Source organism: Eleutherodactylus coqui, chromosome 10 (genome assembly GCF_035609145.1).
Source record: "Eleutherodactylus coqui strain aEleCoq1 chromosome 10, aEleCoq1.hap1, whole genome shotgun sequence".
In the NCBI taxonomy this organism is placed as follows: domain Eukaryota; kingdom Metazoa; phylum Chordata; class Amphibia; order Anura; family Eleutherodactylidae; genus Eleutherodactylus; species Eleutherodactylus coqui.
In genome coordinates this window covers 94,325,051-94,337,654 of record NC_089846.1, presented here as the reverse complement: position 1 = coordinate 94,337,654, position 12,604 = coordinate 94,325,051, and positions in this window count along the sequence as shown.

The window sequence follows — 12,604 nt, the reverse complement described above, 5'->3', positions numbered from 1 at the left end:
AAATCCCCGCCTCTGGTGAGAGATTGCTCCAATAGTCGGCTGAGTGACAGCCGGCTGAGCCAATGAGAGACAGCACTGGATGCGTCCAATCACAGATATTCATCCATTGAATGGCTGTGATTGGACGCATCCAGCACTGGCTCTGATTAGCTCAGCCAGCTGTCATTCAGCTGATTCAGCCAATCACAGCAATCTGCCGGCTTCACAAAGTCCCGACAGCAGCGCTGGGGACAGTGGCTTCACCTGCTACCGTAGGTGAGTACTAAATTTTTTTTCAGCCAAGATGCTGGCCTAACGCATATCAGTACTGCTGAAACCAGGCGGAATCTGCAGTAAAAGCAGCGTTGAAAAACGCTGCCTTTCTGCAAACGGCTGTGTGAGGGTGGCCTAATGGTTCAGATTCTCGCTGGATTGCAGGATATAAGCGTTCAGTATAAATGGGGGCAGCCTATGTAAAATTTGACGGCGGTCAGCCGTGTAAACAGGCCGTCATTCATGTATTAACGCCAGCCCATTTACTGTGAATGGAGGCGGTCGGAGCAATCTCCAGACCCCTCTACCTTCATTCACTGAGCGGTTACCGCTGGAGAGTTGTCCCGTTTAGAAGGACCCCTAGTATGGCACTTTGTCAGAGATATGAAGTAGTGTTCATCCCATTTTCAGGGCAGATTTGTCTAGTCTCAGATAACACTAAACCAACATATAAGTAACATGCAGTGATTTTCATGTATAGAGTCATGTATATCAAGCAGGGTAATTACTTCCCTCTAGGTCTACAAATGTTGGATATGTACAATTTTGGCTGGTTTCACATGTGCATCAGAAATTCCGGCTGGAGGTTCAGTCACAGATCCGACTCGAGATACTGGGAGAAAAAGCGATGAATGCAGCATTTTCTTTCATCCAAAAGCCGGGCAGCTGAGCGGAAAGCAGACAAACCCCATTACAGTCAACAGGGTCCGTCCGGTGCTGTTCAAGTCCTTCTAGAGATGGAGCTGTTCAGCCATGCGGATTCCCCTTTCCTGCTTCCCGAAAAAAAACAGGAAAGCGAAACCGCGAGCACAAATGTGAAACCACCCTTATCTGATGACCATTGTACCCATCCAGTGAGTGATTATTAGCCCGCCTGACATGAATGCAAGTATGTAATGTTCCTACTAGGAAGTCAGATCCATTTGTGCCATAAGTTTCTCTCCGATTTTTATATAGGACGACAGAGAAAACGGAGGTCGGTAACCTTATACATGTGAACAAGTCCTTTCAAATAACCATGGGATAACTAAAAACAAAGCACGTAGAATAGGGTAAAAAAAGACAAAAATTGCTAATTTAAGTAATGTGAAAAGCATTCGTTCTTTTATCCCTCAGTGCTGTATAGTGCAGCCTATGCCATTTAGTTTGTGTTGAGCTAGATGATCAAGAATAATAAAGAGGAACCATAATGGCCACCAGAGGCGGTTATATCATCAACTGACCAATCTCTGAGGCTGTATTAAGGCAGGTACCAATAACCATTCTGTGGCGTTAGACCCCAGTAAAAAGGAATTCATCATACCCTTGCAATGAAGACCATTTGGTGGTACCTACCTCAGGAATGTGGTCTCCTGGTATAAGTCTGCCGTTCGTTGCAACTAAGGAATCTTTCAGCACTTCCTGTATGACAATGTTGCCCACATAATTCGTATGCCCAGCTCCTCTTAGGGGTCATCAGGATGTAGCTCTACTGTACTTGTCTCCACGAGTAGACTTGTCTTATAAGGATGATCTTTAAAATTTACCAGAAAAAAACACGAATAATTAGAATCGATGGTAAACGTGCTGCCATACCGTACACCTTCAAGGCTACTCTGAACGCTCACCGTCATCGTGTTCATCAAACGCTGGATTGACCAGGCCTGGTTCAGGTGTACTAAGTGCTACCACAGCGGCCAGTGAAGATTCTGTTAGAACACCGGTGATGCCACTTGCTTGGGAGACATCGGCCTCACTTGAGTCCTTGACGGAGATAGTCTTCTTCTCTCTTTCGCCCCTGTACTTTCTGAAGCCGGCACATCTGATATACAATAACATTTGTAATAGGGGAATAGTCCTAATGCTCACCCCCAACAGAGCCCAACAAGAATCCTTCAGCCCTTTGTGTCCCACATATGACTATATACGTACTAAGTGCACAGACCCTGTGCAGTGAGTAGGTATATAGTCGCCCATGGCCTACGCTGTGTAAGGGGCAGGCTGGGGAGATGAACCCGCTCCATTCACGACGGGTATCGGCTGTCTATGACAGCTGACCCCCACTGGAAACAGCGGCGATCAGAGACAACTGTTAACTAGAGATGAGCGAACATACTCGGTAAGGCCGATTTCGCAATCGAGCACCGCGATTTTCGAGTACTTCACTACTCGGGTGAAAAGATTCGGGGGGCGCCGTGGGTGAGCGGGGGGTTGCAGAGGGGGGTGGGGGGAGAGGGAGAGAGAGAGAGCTCCCACCTGTTCCGCTCTGCTACCCCTTTAAATGCCGGTGAGTTTTGACAGTCGCATTTAAAAATGTCCTAATCAGGATTTGAATGGGAAAATAAAAATGTAACGGCTATTGGAACGGGACACCCCAAAAGCAAATCTTAAAATTTTATATATAAATTTTTAAGTGTACAAAAATAGCAAAACAAACTGTATAAACTTGGTGTCGCGGGATCGTGCAGGGCCAGAAAATGTTATCACAGTATTTATTTTGCATGCTGAACGCTGTAGAAATGAAATCCAAAAAAACTAATTGTGGAATTCTTTTTTTCCCCAGTGCACCTAAAAAAATGTAATAAAAAGTTATACAATATATCATATGTACCCAAAAAGGGTGTAAAAAAAAATACGATTTGTCCCACAAAAAAACCCCAAATATGGCTATGTCGATATAAAATATAAAAAGTTATGGCTCTGGGAGTGCTACGATGAAAAAAACCAAACTGGAAATTAGTTGTTCGTTGAGGTGCAAACAGGCTTGCTTAGTCCCTAAGGGGTTAAAGGGATATTACGATCTTGGCAATCCCATTCCGATCAATTGCAATGTGAAAATAAAAGTACCCACAGATTACATTCCCCGTTCTCCCACAAAGCTTTGGGCTCCTTTTAAATGAAAGCACAGCTTTCACTTACCCTAAACAGTATAACACCGATCACCACGCAGCTTTCATTTACCTCACAGTATAACACCAATCACCGCGCAGCTTTCATTTACCTCACAGTATAACACCAATCGCAGCGCAGCTTTCATTTACCTCACAGTATAAACACCAATCACAGCGCAGCTTTCATTTACCTCACAGTATAAACACCAATCACAGCGCAGCTTTCATTTACCTCACAGTATAAACACCAATCACAGCGCAGCTTTCATTTACCTCACAGTATAACAATCAATCACAGCCCAGCTTTCATTTACCTCACAGTATAACAACCAATCACAGCCCAACTTTCATTTACCTCACAGTATAACACCAATCACAGCACAGCTTTCATTTACCTCACAGGATAACAACTAATAACAGAGCAGCTTTCATTTTCCTCACAGTATAACACCAATCACAGCGCACCTTTCATTTACCTCAACAGTATAACACCAATCACATCGCAGCTTTCATTTACCTCACAGTATAACACTAATCACAGCGCAGCTTTTATTTACCTCACAGTATAACACCAATCACAGCGCAGATTTCATTTACCTCACAGTATAACACCAATCACAGCGCAGCTTTCATTTACCTCACAGTAGAACACCAATCATAGCGCAGCTTTCATTTACCTCAACAGTATAACAACCAATCACAGCGCAGCTTTCATTTACCTCACAGTAGAACACCAATCACAGCGCAGCTTTCATTTACCTCAACAGTGTACTGGATTATATTTTTCTCCAGCAGGTTTCAGGGTATTCTGTAGCTTCCTAATTGTATGGAGTGCCCACCATCGACCAGACGCAAGCTCTTTTGTCTCAGGTCTAATATGGTTCTGAGTATACAATGCCCAGAGTCTTAATTTATTGAAACACATAATACATGCCCTTTATGGGCGCTTAACAGATTACATCAGTAACGTATACATATTCTTATTTGCTGGGTCATATAGAATTCCCCATCCCGCTCCCCACCTTCTCTCAAGTCCAGTGTACGTGTGGACTTTGTCCTCTCAGCATGCGGTCAAGCAAAAGGAATTCCTTTGTTTAAGAAGTCTCAGTGTGGGGGGGGGGGAGAAAGGCAGGGAAGGCACCCAAAATGGATATAAGTAAAACACACAGTATACGAATGTGACTAACTCTTACAGGCTGCAGAAGAGCTGTACATTAGGCTAAAGTTATAAAACACACATCTTTCACCATGCCATTGTCCAGCAATTACCATAATGAAATTATGCAGCCATTAGCCTCTCCAGAGTTAAAGGGGTTGTCCCGCGCCGAAACGGGTTTTTTTTTCAACAGCCCCCCCCGTTCGGCGCGAGACAAACCCGATGCAGGGACCTAAAAAAAAATCCGCACAGCGCTTACCTGAATCCCCGCACTCCGGTGACTTCTTACTTACCGGTTGAAGATGGCCGCCGGATCTTCTCCCTCGGTGGACCGCAGCTCTTCTGTGCGGTCCATTGCCGATTCCAGCCTCCTGATTGGCTGGAATCGGCACGTGACGGGGCGGAGCTACACGGAGCCACTCTCCGGCACGAGCGGCCCCATTGAGAAAAGCAGAAGACCGGACTGCGCAAGCGCGTCTAATCTCGCGATTAGACGCTGAAAATTAGACGGCACCATGGAGGACGCCAGCAACGGAGCGGGTAAGTGAATAACTTCTGTTTGGCTCATATTTAATGCACAATGTACATTACAAAGTGCATTAATATGGCCATACAGAAGTGTATAGACCCACTTGCTTTCGCGGGACAACCCCTTTAAATCACTACAGCTGCGTAATACATCTAGTTTATTACAAATCAATAGACATTTTACGCTACCTAATCTTCATACCTACTACAACAGTATAACACCAATCACAGCGCAGCTTTCATTTACCTCACAGTATAACACCAATCACAGCGCAGCTTTCATTTCCCTAACAGTATAACACCAATCACAGCGCAGCTTTCATTTACCTCACAGTATAACACCAATCACAGCGCAGCTTTCATTTACCTCACAGTATAACACCAATCACAGCGCAGCTTTCATTTACCTCACAGTATAACACCAATCACAGCGCAGCTTTCATTTACCTCACAGTATAACAACCAATCACAGCGCAGCTTTCATTTACCTCAACAGTATAACACCAATCACAGCGCAGCTTTCATTTACCTCACAGGATAACAACTAATCACAGCGCAGCTTTCATTTACCTCACAGTATAACACCAATCACAGAGCAGCTTTCATTTACCTCACAGTATAATAACCAATCACAGAGCAGCTTTCATTTACCTCACAGTATAATAACCAATCACAGCGCAGCTTTCATTTACCTCACAGTATAACACTAATCACAGCGCAGCTTTCATTTACCTCACAGTATAACACTAATCACAGCGCAGCTTTCATTTACCTCAACAGTATAACACCAATCACAGAGCAGCTTTCATTTACCTCACAGTATAACACCAATCACACCACAGCTTTCATTTACCTCACAGTATAACAACCAATCACAGCGCAGCTTTCATTTACCTCACAGTATAACACCAATCACACCGCAGCTTTCATTTACCTCACAGTATAACACCAATCACCGCGCAGCTTTCATTTACCTCACAGTATAAAACCAATCACAGCGCAGCTTTCATTTTCCTCACAGTATAACACCAATCACAGCGCAGCTTTCATTTACCTCACAGTATAATACCAATCACAGCGCAGCTTTCATTTACCTCACAGTATAATAACCAAATGACAGCGCAGCTTTCATTTACCTCAACAGTGTAACACCAATCACAGCGCAGCTTTCATTTACCTCAACAGTATAACACCAATCACAGCGCAGCTTTCATTTTCCTCAACAGTATAACACTAATCACAACGCAGCTTTCATTTACCTCAACAGTATAACACCAATCACAGCGCAGCTTTCATTTTCCTCGCAGTATAATACCAATCACAGCGCAGCTTTCATTTTCCTCACAGTATAACAACCAATCACAGCGCAGCTTTCATTTTCCTCACAGTATAACACCAATCACAGTCCAGATTTCATTTAGCTTACAGTATAACACCAATCGCAGCACAGCTTTCATTTACCTCTACAGTATAACACCAATCACAGCGCAGCTTTCATTTTCCTCAACAGTATAACACTAATCACAACGCAGCTTTCATTTACCTCAACAGTATAACACTAATCACAGCGCAGCTTTCATTTTCCTCACAGTATAATACCAATCACAGCGCAGCTTTCATTTTCCTCACAGTATAACAACCAATCACAGCGCAGCTTTCATTTTCCTCACACTATAACACCAATCACAGTCCAGATTTCATTTAGCTTACAGTATAACACCAATCACAGCGCAGCTTTCATTTACCTCACAGTATAACAACCAATCACAGCGCAGCTTTTATTTACCTCAACAGTATAACACCAATCACAGCGCAGCTTTCATTTTCCTCACAGTATAACACCAATCACAGCGCAGCTTTCATTTTCCTCACAGTATAACACCAATCACAGTCCAGATTTCATTTAGCTTACAGTATAACACCAATCACAGCGCAGCTTTCATTTACCTCACAGTATAACAACCAATCACAGCGCAGCTTTTATTTACCTCAACAGTATAACACTAATCACAGCGCAGCTTTCATTTACCTCACAGTATAACACCAATCACAGGGCAGCTTTCATTTACCTCACAGTATAATAACCAATCACAGCACAGCTTTCATTTACCTCACAATATAATAACCAATCACAGCGCAACTTTCATTTACCTCACAGTATAACACTAATCACAGCGCAGCTTTCATTTACCTCACAGGATAACAACTAATCACAGAGCAGCTTTCATTTACCTCAACAGTATAACACCAATCACAGAGCAGCTTTCATTTACCTCACAGTATAATAACCAATCACAGCGCAGCTTTCATTTACCTCAACAGTATAACACTAATCACAGCGCAGCTTTCATTTACCTCACAGGATAACAACTAATCACAGCGCAGCTTTCATTTACCTCAACAGTATAACACCAATCACAGCGCAGCTTTCATTTACCTCAAAGTATAATAACCAATCACAGCGCAGCTTTCATTTACCTCACAGTATAACAACCAATCACAGCGCAGCTTTCATTTACCTCAACGGTATAATACCAATCACACCGCAGCTTTCATTTACCTCACAGTATAACACCAATCACCGCGCAGCTTTCATTTACCTCACAGTATAACACCAATCACAGCGCAGTTTTCATTTTCCTCAACAGTATAACACCAATCACAGTGCAGCTTTCATTTACCTCACAGTATAACACCAATCACAGCGCAGCTTTCATTTACCTCACAGTATAATAACCAAATGACAGCGCAGCTTTCATTTACCTCAACAGTATAACACCAATCACAGCGCAGCTTTCATTTACCTCAACAGTATAACACCAATCACAGCGCAGCTTTCATTTTCCTCAACAGTATAACACTAATCACAACGCAGCTTTCATTTACCTCAACAGTATAACACCAATCACAGCGCAGCTTTCATTTTCCTCGCAGTATAATACCAATCACAGCGCAGCTTTCATTTTCCTCACAGTATAACAACGAATCACAGCGCAGCTTTCATTTTCCTCACAGTATAACACCAATCACAGTCCAGATTTCATTTAGCTTACAGTATAACACCAATCGCAGCACAGCTTTCATTTACCTCTACAGTATAACACCAATCACAGCGCAGCTTTCATTTTCCTCAACAGTATAACACTAATCACAACACAGCTTTCATTTACCTCAACAGTATAACACCAATCACAGCGCAGCTTTCATTTTCCTCACAGTATAATACCAATCACAGCGCAGCTTTCATTTTCCTCACAGTATAACAACCAATCACAGCGCAGCTTTCATTTTCCTCACACTATAACACCAATCACAGTCCAGATTTCATTTAGCTTACAGTATAACACCAATCACAGCGCAGCTTTCATTTACCTCACAGTATAATAACCAATCACAGCGCAGCTTTCATTTACCTCACAGTATAACAACCAATCACAGCGCAGCTTTCATTTACCTCAACAGTATAACACCAATCACAGCACAGCTTTCATTTACCTCAACAGTGTAACACCAATCACAGAGCAGCTTTCATTTTCCTCACAGTATAATACCAATCACAGCGCAGCTTTCATTTACCTCACAGTATAACAACCAATCACAGCGCAGCTTTTATTTACCTCAACAGTATAACACCAATCACAGCGCAGCTTTCATTTACCTCAGAGTATAACACCAATCACAGAGCAGCTTTCATTTACCTCACAGTATAATAACCAATCACAGCACAGCTTTCATTTACCTCACAGTATAATAACCAATCACAGCGCAGCTTTCATTTACCTCACAGTATAACACTAATCACAGCGCAGCTTTCATTTACCTCACAGGATAACAACTAATCACAGAGCAGCTTTCATTTACCTCAACAGTATAACACCAATCACAGAGCAGCTTTCATTTACCTCACAGTATAATAACCAATCACAGCGCAGCTTTCATTTACCTCAACAGTATAACACTAATCACAGCGCAGCTTTCATTTACCTCACAGGATAACAACTAATCACAGCGCAGCTTTCATTTACCTCACAGGATAACAACTAATCACAGCGCAGCTTTCATTTACCTCACAGGATAACAACAATCACAGCGCAGCTTTCATTTACCTCACAGTATAATAACCAATCACAGCGCAGCTTTCATTTACCTCACAGTATAACAACCAATCACAGCGCAGCTTTCATTTACCTCAACGGTATAATACCAATCACACCGCAGCTTTCATTTACTTCACAGTATAACACCAATCACCGCGCAGCTTTCATTTACCTCACAGTATAACACCAATCACAGCGCAGCTTTCATTTTTCTCAACAGTATAACACCAATCACAGTGCAGCTTTCATTTACCTCACAGTATAACAGCAATCACAGCACAGCTTTCATTCACCTCAACAGTATAACACCAATCTCAGCGCAGCTTTCATTTTCCTCACAGTATAACACCAATTACAGCGCAGCTTTCATTTACCTCAACAGTATAACACCAATCACAGCGCAGCTTTCATTTAGCTTACAGTATAACACCAATCACAGCGCAGCTTTCATTTTCCTCACAGTATAATACCAATCACAGCGCAGCTTTCATTTTCCTCACAATATAACAACCAATCACAGCGCAGCTTTCATTTTACTCACAGTATAACACCAATCACAGTCCAGATTTCATTTAGCTTACAGTATAACACCAATCACAGCGCAGCTTTCATTTACCTCACAGTATAATAACCAATCACAGCGCAGCTTTCATTTACCTCACAGTATAACAACCAATCACAGCGCAGCTTTCATTTACCTCAACTGTATAACACCAATCACAGCGCAGCTTTCATTTACCTCACAGGATAACAACTAATTACAGCGCAGCTGTCATTTACCTCACAGTATAACACCAATCAGAGCGCAGCTTTCATTTACCTCAACAGTATAACACCAATCACAGAGCAGCTTTCATTTTCCTCACAGTATAATACCAATCACAGCGCAGCTTTCATTTACCTCACAGGATAACAACTAATCACAGCGCAGCTGTCATTTACCTCACAGTATAACACCAATCACAGCGCAGCTTTCATTTACCTCAACAGTATAACACCAATCACAGCGCAGCTTTCATTTTCCTCACAGTATAACACCAATCACAGTCCAGATTTCATTTAGCTTACAGTATAACACCAATCACAACGCAGCTTTCATTTACCTCACAGTATAACAACCAATCACAGCGCAGCATTTATTTACCTCAACAGTATAACACCAATCACAGCGCAGCTTTCATTTACCTCACAGGATAACAACTAATCACAGCGCAGCTTTCATTTACCTCACAGTATAACACCAATCACAGAGCAGCTTTCATTTACCTCACAGTATAATAACCAATCACAGCACAGCTTTCATTTACCTCACAGTATAATAACCAATCACAGCGCAGCTTTCATTTACCTCACAGTATAACACTAATCACAGCGCAGCTTTCATTTACCTCACAGGATAACAACTAATCACAGCGCAGCTTTCATTTACCTCAACAGTATAACACCAATCACAGAGCAGCTTTCATTTACCTCACAGTATACTAACCAATCACAGCGCAGCTTTCATTTACCTCAACAGTATAACACTAATCACAGCGCAGCTTTCATTTACCTCACAGGATAACAACTAATCACAGCGCAGCTTTCATTTACCTCAACAGTATAACACCAATCACAGCGCAGCTTTCGTTTACCTCACAGTATAATAACCAATCACAGCGCAGCTTTCATTTACCTCACAGTATAACAACCAATCACAGCGCAGCTTTCATTTACCTCAACAGTATAATACCAATCACAACGCAGCTTTCATTTACCTCACAGTATAACACCAATCACACCGCAGCTTTCATTTACCTCACAGTATAACACCAATCACAGCGCAGCTTTCATTTACCTCAACAGTATAACACCAATCACAGCGCAGCTTTCATTTACCTCAACAGTATAATAACACCAATCACAGCGCAGCTTTCATTTTCCTCACAGTATAATACCAATCACAGCGCAGCTTTCATTTTCCTCACAGTATAACAACCAATCACAGCGCAGCTTTCATTTTCCTCACAGTATAACACCAATCACAGTCCAGATTTCATTTAGCTTACAGTATAACACCAATCACAGCGCAGCTTTCATTTACCTCACAGTATAATAACCAATCACAGCGCAGCTTTCATTTACCTCACAGGATAACAGCTAATCACAGCGCAGCTTTCATTTACCTCACAGTATAACACCAATCACAGAGCAGCTTTCATTTACCTCACAGTATGATAACCAATCACAGCGCAGCTTTCATTTACTTCACAGTATAATAACCAAATCACAGCGCAGCTTTCATTTACCTCACAGTATAACACCAATCACAGCGCAGCTTTCATTTACCTCACAATATAACAACAAATCACAGCGCAGCTTTCATTTACCTCACAGTATAACAACCAATCACAGCGCAGCTTTCATTTACCTCACAGTATAATAACCAAATCACAGCGCAGCTTTCATTTACCTCACAGTATAACACCAATCACAGCACAGCTTTCATTTACCTCAACAGTATAACACGAATCACAGCGCAGCTTTCACTTTCCTCACTGTATAACACCAATCACAGCGCAGCTTTCATTTTCCTCACAGTTTAACAACCAATCACAGCGCAGCTTTCATTTTCCTCACAGTATAACACCAATCACAGTCCAGATTTCATTTAGCTTACAGTATAGTAATTATCATTAGGAAATTATAATATCAATGTTTCTGGTGGCACAATGCACCATACAGCTGTGCTACATGGTGCATCCATTATGATCCCCACACATCACACACAAAGCTAGTCTACTACATGCAGCCTGATTCCCAAAGATCACACACAGCTTGGCTCCTCCCACAGCAGTGACATCACTGCAGGTCCTTTGGCTCACCGGATCTCTGTGGTGGCGGTAGGGCAGTGTCTTCTGTTAGGATTGCTGAGTTGTGTCTGACATAATAGCAGCTTAGTTGTATTCTCAGTTGTTATTTTTGTCCTCCCCTTTTCAAGAGCCTTAACTGTGTTGTTTTTCTGTCGGTCAGGCTCTGTGTTTTATATGTGTTGTAGGACCTTCGATGATGTCACCAGGGGGGCGGAGCATGAGAAGCACTCACATACTCACTGACAAGTCATCGTAGTTTTTGAGTGGGACAGAATATACATTTGATACATCAATGATAGCTACAATATATTAGCAGCCGCATGGGAAAAATATTTTTGTAGCCCCCCAAACCTCATGGATAACAAGGGACAGGAAAGTCTTCATCTTTGAAGAACAAACGTTGTGGACTTTGTATGTAGGACTCCCGACCTGATAATTGCCACAAATCTTACCAAGCAGAACACATAATACATTTTGTTATTTCTTTTACCAGTTGAGTCTCCCGGGAGGTGTTTGAGTAGTCGGAGGGGTCGGGTTCTCCACATAACTCATACTGGATGCCCCGAGTATTTCTGGTTATACAGACACAAGTCCGTGTAGAAGTTATCAGGCTTTACACATCAACTCTATGGTTTCCAAGTGAATGAGAAGCATCATAATGAGAGCATTGTGACTGTGAAGCCAAGTAATATTTACTGAGCCGTCTCCAGGCCCAGACTGTGTAATCACTAACCAAGCGCTTGGGTTATGCCGTGTGCCATTCATCGTCATATACATACTGCGGGTCAGCTAGCCTGAAGAAGGTCTGTCACCTAAATTTGGCCTATTAACAGTATATTGGGTTACGTT